Raw genomic sequence first — 6,719 nt, forward strand, 5'->3', positions numbered from 1 at the left:
TTTAAGTGTATTCATGCTGCTTAACAGCTTGAATTAAATCAAAATTGAAATAGAAAGTCGTCTTCGTTGCATTGATATAATCGCCTACCACTGTAGCAATTGTTTGTAGATTTTGTATGAAAAGCAAAGTACGCGCTTAAAGGAAGCACAGGAAAGACTGACTGGCGAGGGACATACTGCGATCAGCCAGGAACTAACTCATTTCTATTTTCACTTCTAAAACAAATTAGGTGTTACTTTCGAAATCAAGGATTTAGAGAGATTTAAAAACTATTCACACTCAATTGACTTATTGAAACCCTTGACCAGTAATAAATTTTATTTTTTATTTTTTGTTTTGTGAATTTTCTCCAGGATTGCTGAGTTGGAAGGCATGCTGAACCTGGCAACAGAAAATACAAACAATATTAGACGTCAGAATATGTCACATTTAGAAAAGTGAGTTATCTTGAAAGTTTTGGGACAGAAATTTTCTCTTTATCGAGAAGGTTCAAGCTTTTTTAGATTTCATTTTTTCCCGAGCTTTAGCGAGGGACACCATATAATCTAAAAAGGAGAGAACCTTCGAAAACTTTATAGCACGTCGTACCCAAATAACATAATTTTATGAAACGTTTGTGTACTTATTTCATTGGCTATTTCTAGATCAAATAAGCTCAAATAATTCGGGAACCAATCAAAACTGTATAGCGCACGTGCTATAATGTATAGCACGATGATTACTTTATAGCACGTTTATTATGAAATTCACGATGAAGTGATTAATTATGATAAAGTACACAACAGTTTCATAAAAAGATATGAAATAAATGGACAATTTCATAAATAGAACAATTTATAAATGGACATTTGCAATAGAAAATTTTTTGTATGACTAGTAATAAAAAGTCTAACAGTTGCTATAATAAAATAAAATCTTGTAAATATTTATTCGCTAGTGCAGGTGAAAACATGTTTTTTCTTTAAAATATGTCGATGCATGGTATCAAAAATCCGTGTTGAAATACCGAATTTAAAAATGTTAAAGTCATAAAGATATGTTAAAAATGAAAATATTTCAAAGCAAAGAACGGAATTTTTATATTAAATTTGGCCGAGTCCCCTCAGAAAATAGTTAATTGGTTCCAATATCATATAACAGATACACCTTGTAAATAACGCATGAAATAATAATGATTATGTTGAATCTATCAGTCAATCAAATATTCCATAGGGAGGAGCAACTTCGTCGAGATATTGAGCTAGGAGATAAAGAAATAGGACTACTTACATCAGAGTTGGCTCAAACACAATCAAAACTGTTAAGAGCTCAGGTAATCAGATATTTACACAATACTAGGAAAATCATGCATTAACGTAGAAAAAGACTCAACTCGACATTAAAGTGTCACCTGACATTTCCCATTATTTTTTAATGCCAACTAGCACTTTTCTGTTGCCCTTCACAAAAGAGTTTAAAGATTTAAATTTTAGGTTACATTTTTTAGGATTAATTTGCAAAACTCTGATATAGATTGTCGCGTCATATAGTACTTGCAAATTTTATATAATAATAGGTAGTAAAAAGTAAAAATTTGGCCCCATTTTATTCCTATTTTTTGGAAGTTTAGTGTGCTTAAAACATAAATATGTTTTTCAGAAAACAATTTGAAATTAATGCTTGAGGAATAAATATGGAGGAAGAATTTTGCAAGAAAATACAAATTGTCTTAATTACTTAAAATTACTTAAAGGGACAGACCGGCTATGTAAGGTAGTTGAACTGAGTATGCAGTTTTTGGGACAAATTCTTTGGGATTTATTTGAGACATAAAAAACGTTTTAAAGATCTGAGCTTGAGCGCAAAATCGATGTTCAAAGTCGTACTTTTGGGTGAATACCGGAGAAAGGTTAGAGTATAGAATGCTGATGAACATTTAATACAAGGGAATTGTACTGACTCCTAATCGTTGGACATAAAGGTTGATTTTTGTTGAAGAGGGGGATTTTTGTAGACTTCATTCTACACATGATAAAATGCTGAAACCAATTAATGTACATTTGTCAAATCGATATTCTAACCTTTAAAAGTTCCTTGTGCAAAGTTCAAATATTCAAAAAATATTTAGCTTATTTAGCAATTTGAAACACATGACGCAAAAGGAGTTTTTTATATGAAAATTGAAAATGGGTTCGAGTATGCAGAGAATTAAAGGCGCAACCAAGTGGGCGATTCATCCTGAAGGGGGGAGGACAAAAATTGTCAAACCTTGGGGTGGGGCATCAAGCTACCCGCTCTCCCGACCCTAATTCTTCGGAACGGGGGGGGGCGGTTTGTTTCAACAAAAAATTGCAGGAACAGTGAAGGGGGTTCAGAGGGAAAACAGAGGGAAAGGGGGCAAAATCCCTCATACACAGCAAAAAAAACTTATTTCACCTCACATTATATAACACACTTAAGGGGGACGCGCCCTCCTTTTCCAGTGGCAGTCCTAAATTGTAAGTCTAGAATACTGGTCTATATCTGAATCAATTAAAAAAAGTATTGAGTTTGACACATTTATTATGTATCAGAAAAAAATCATTTATTTTCAATGAAGTTAATGAATGAGAGATTGGGGGGGGGGGAAATCCCTGAACACAAAACAAAACAATTTATTTCACCTTACATTATATCTTACACGGGAGGTCCTGAATTGTATCAAATACTCTATTTGAAGCAATTATGTATGAAGTTTAACAACCCCGGATTTCACGAATGGTGTTAGGCATTTTTGTGAATATTAATATTTTTGTAATGAAATATTATTTTTTTCAGTTTGTTCATATTCTCCATCGTTTTCGAATCTCTTAAATCAAAATCTACACAAATGTTAAGACCCCAAAAAGGAAACTCGGGAGTTTCGTTCAACGATACTCTTTTAAATTTCGGGCTCAACTGGTTTTCATAAATATACCCTGTCTTAAGTTTTGGGTTCAGATTCCTTTTGAACCCTGATCTCTGTCCTTATTGCAAAGACGAAGGATTACATCCATTAGTGGATACGTTTTAAGAATTGTTTTTTTTATATTAAATAACGACAAAAAATGTAAACAAAATTCTACTGTAAACTAACTAAACAACTTAGGAACAGGTTGAGAAAATAAAAATTAATCTTATCATCGAAAATAAGAAATCTTATTTAATTATCAGTTTCTATACTCTCTGATTATTCACAAATAAGAAATTCAATATAATGATGGAAACAAAATGATTGATTCTAAAATTGATTTAATGGCAAATTTCTTTTGAGAAATATGTTCCTTAACATCTAATTAGTTTACTGTATAATATTTACTTTATTTTTCGTCGTCGTTATTTAATGATCTTTAAAAAACCAAATTTGAAAACGTACCCACCCAAATTCAAAAACTACGCACTCAAACTTAGTAATTATACATCGTGGAAACGCTTTATACAGGGTGTCCCACGAAACATGACAGTATGCAGGACGACTTAAATGTCGTCTTGATTTTTGATATAATTTGCTGCGTTTATTTGTCAACCTAATTTTAAAAAGAACCCGGATATATAGAACCCGGATATATTTACATATTATCAAATAAACGTTTGAATTAATAATGTCCTATAGGCATGAATTTAATGCATTGTTAAAATTGTGCTTTCTAGAATAATTCGGGTTTTTATCTTCTAATTTTAGACCACAGTGTGTTTTACAAAAAGTAAATTATAGTTACAAGCATAAAGGAATAGAGTCTTTGCCACAAACTCTAATTTTCTAATCCCTATATCTTTTGAACCCAATGTCGTAAACCTTTGATATTTCAAACTTATATTATTTGATCTAACAGAAGTCATAGTTTGAAATGTCAAATGTTAACGAGGTTGGCATCCAAAGATATAGGGATTAGAAAATCAGAGTTCGTGGTAAACACTCAATTCCTTTGTATCAGGATTAGAAATCCTCAGGAATCTGTGATAAAAACTGTATTTACTTACTATAGTGTATCATTTTTAAAAGATTTGGTGTTTCGATTGTTAATGTTTTTTTGCATAAAATAAAAATTTGGCGATAAAAAGTATTTCACACTATTTTTATCTAGTTAAATTCGGAATTCTTTTTCATCCAAGATCTGTATGAGATATCTGTTAAAGGGCACCGTTTTGTATCTAACATGAACCTTTTTGAATGAAAGGTCGCATAAATTATGCGATAATCGGTAAAAATGTACAATTAAGTTTATAAATAATTCTAAATTAAACCTATGGTCCCTTTCTGGGGAACCCTTTACATGAAATGTTCATATTAGTAATAGATAATCTGGAACTCTTATGCTTATGAGATGTTTAGGCACACAGCATACTCTAGATTAAAAAAAAACCTGTATCTTTTAGCTCAAAACTTTAAATTATTAAATAAAAAATAAGAAGGGGTCGAAGTTGCTAAAAGAGACAAAGTAGACATTATTTCAAGTGACCCTCTTTTATAGCGTTTCTTAACATTATCCTTCAAGATTTTATCTTCACATTGACAACGCACGTACCTCTGACCCTTCATTAAAAGTAAATTCAACCTAAAGTCTGACTGCGTCAACCTTGTTGCACTGGCTATAGTACTATTGAGTGTCTGTACCCAATGACCGGGCGATGCAGTACAAACTGGGACCGGAAAAGTTGACCCGGCTCGGAAATTCAATGTAATACGGCTGCCCGGGAACGTGGATATCCTTTTTTTTCCAGAATGAAAATTGAGTGTTACGGAAACTGGAATGAACAGTTTTGCACTGTACATTAATTTTAAATGATTTAACGTTGTTTCCGAAGAAATTCAATTTTTAGCAAACAAAATATTGATATCTCCATCTTCCTTGATAAGGCAAAGTTTAAAGTCACTGTGTAGATATTGATAGAAGCTTAAAGTACTGAGTACAACAGGCAAGCTGGGAAAAGTTTAAAGTCACTGTTTAGATATTGATTGAAGTTTAATACGTACTGAGTACAACAGTGGCCGAATTTAAAGAATTTGTATGGCGGTTTAAATTTAAGCCGCGGCTTAAATATGGTTGGTTCCACTTAAGATTGTATCAAATGTTTCAAGATTTAAGCCGGCGCTAAATTTAAACCGGGTTTTGGCGGATTTTGACGGATTTAAACCGCCGCTCAAATTCTTTAAATTCCATCTCAGGCAAGCTGGACAAAACTTACAAGTTTAGAAATTTGGGGTAGTTTGTGTACGTATGTATTCTTAACAAGTTATTTTTCCAGTGCTTCCTTTGTTTTTATTTTTTGTTTACTTTTTATAGGGAAAATATCTATCTATCTCTGAGATCATTTAGTAATTAGAAATTGCAAAAACACTTCAGAGGTGTACGCATTTTTTGTACTGCAGAGTAATGTTTCTGGGCTGTAAAGTAAACACAAGACGGATGGTACAGCATAACATGGGATTCATCTTTCACATAAAAAAAATCAAATATTCTGTTATGTGAATTATCAAAATGATCAAAATCAAATGCTTTTATCCTCCTCGGATCGAGAGGAACACTGATTCATCTTTTATTGTTTAAGTTTTTGAAAAAAATTACATGCAAAAAATGTAATGTCGTCTTACATGAAATTAAAAAGTTGTGGGGGATAATTTCTTAAAAACTACTCAATGATAAGTTCAGGTACCCTTCAGGTCGGTTTCCTTTCTTCGTTAACGACGATAGTTAACGAAGGTTCTTCGTTAACGATCTTTAACGAAGGTTCGTCGTAAACGATCGTTAACAAAGGTTCGTCGATAACGATTGTTAACAAAAGGTCGTCGTTAACGATCGTTAACGAAATACGATTTTTATAAAAACGATCGTTTTGAAAACAACCTTTTTTAAAAACACGAACTTTAAAAAAAACGATCGTTTCGTTTTCGATTTTTCGTCCTCGTTTTTTTTAACGAAACTATCGTTTTTTTTAACGAAATGTTAACATCCCTAAACACAGACCAGAGAGAACTGGTTTAAATATTTACGCAGAGAATACGCAACAGCAATTAAATATCATTGCATTATTATCTTGCCCTGTAGTATGTGTGCACTGTATGAAACCAACTTCCTCTTAAAATCGAGGTTTTGTGAAATGAGGTGGCTGAGTGTCTATCTTTGTCTATGTTTAACGTGCACTGTTTTGAATTGAATCTAGAAATACGGGATTTCATCGTAGGATTTTTTTTGAACAACTTTGTTAGGGAGGTCTAGAATGGGGGGTGGCTAGTGGGTTGGGGTGAGGGGTAGTGTAGCAGAAAAAAAAACTTATATAGTTAAGGATATAATTATACTGCGTAAATTGTAGTACAGTATATTGTAAACCACTTTCATGAGAGCTTTTGTCCAGACTCCAGGTATCCCTTTAAAGGGAGTGTTCGCGAACACAATCCCTTTAAGGTCATATGAGAAAGCCCGAAAATGTGCAGAAATCAAAGAACGCTGTGAAACCCCAGAGCCCGAAGCTTAAAACAGAGTCTCGTAATGAAACCCAGTCTCGTAAACCCGGTTTCATGAATGGGATCAGGCAATTTTGTAGGCATCAATATCTTCGCTAATACATATAATTTCATGTAAAGTTTCTTTTTACATTCTCTTCTTGTTTTCTAATTTCTTAAATTAAAATCTACGTAAATGTTAAGACTCCAAACCGGAAACTTGGGAATTTCGTTCTACCATATTCTTTTAACCCTATTCCTGCTGGGGGGGGGGGGGGG

The 6,719-nt window shown here is 33.0% G+C and overlaps 1 long non-coding RNA gene across 1 annotated transcript; it reads left to right on the top strand.

Annotated features, from left to right (window-relative positions):
• Positions 1–203: 203 nt before the first annotated feature.
• On the top strand, positions 204–1,313 carry LOC111697889 (uncharacterized). The gene is made up of 2 exons (XR_002764399.1): positions 204–438; positions 1,214–1,313. It is a non-coding gene; the product is annotated as an uncharacterized LOC111697889 (long non-coding RNA).
• The last annotated feature ends 5,406 nt before the right edge of the window (positions 1,314–6,719 follow it).

The sequence above is a fragment of the Eurytemora carolleeae genome, unplaced genomic scaffold, assembly GCF_000591075.1.
Source record: "Eurytemora carolleeae unplaced genomic scaffold, Eaff_2.0 scaffold288, whole genome shotgun sequence".
Lineage (NCBI taxonomy): Eukaryota > Metazoa > Arthropoda > Copepoda > Calanoida > Temoridae > Eurytemora > Eurytemora carolleeae.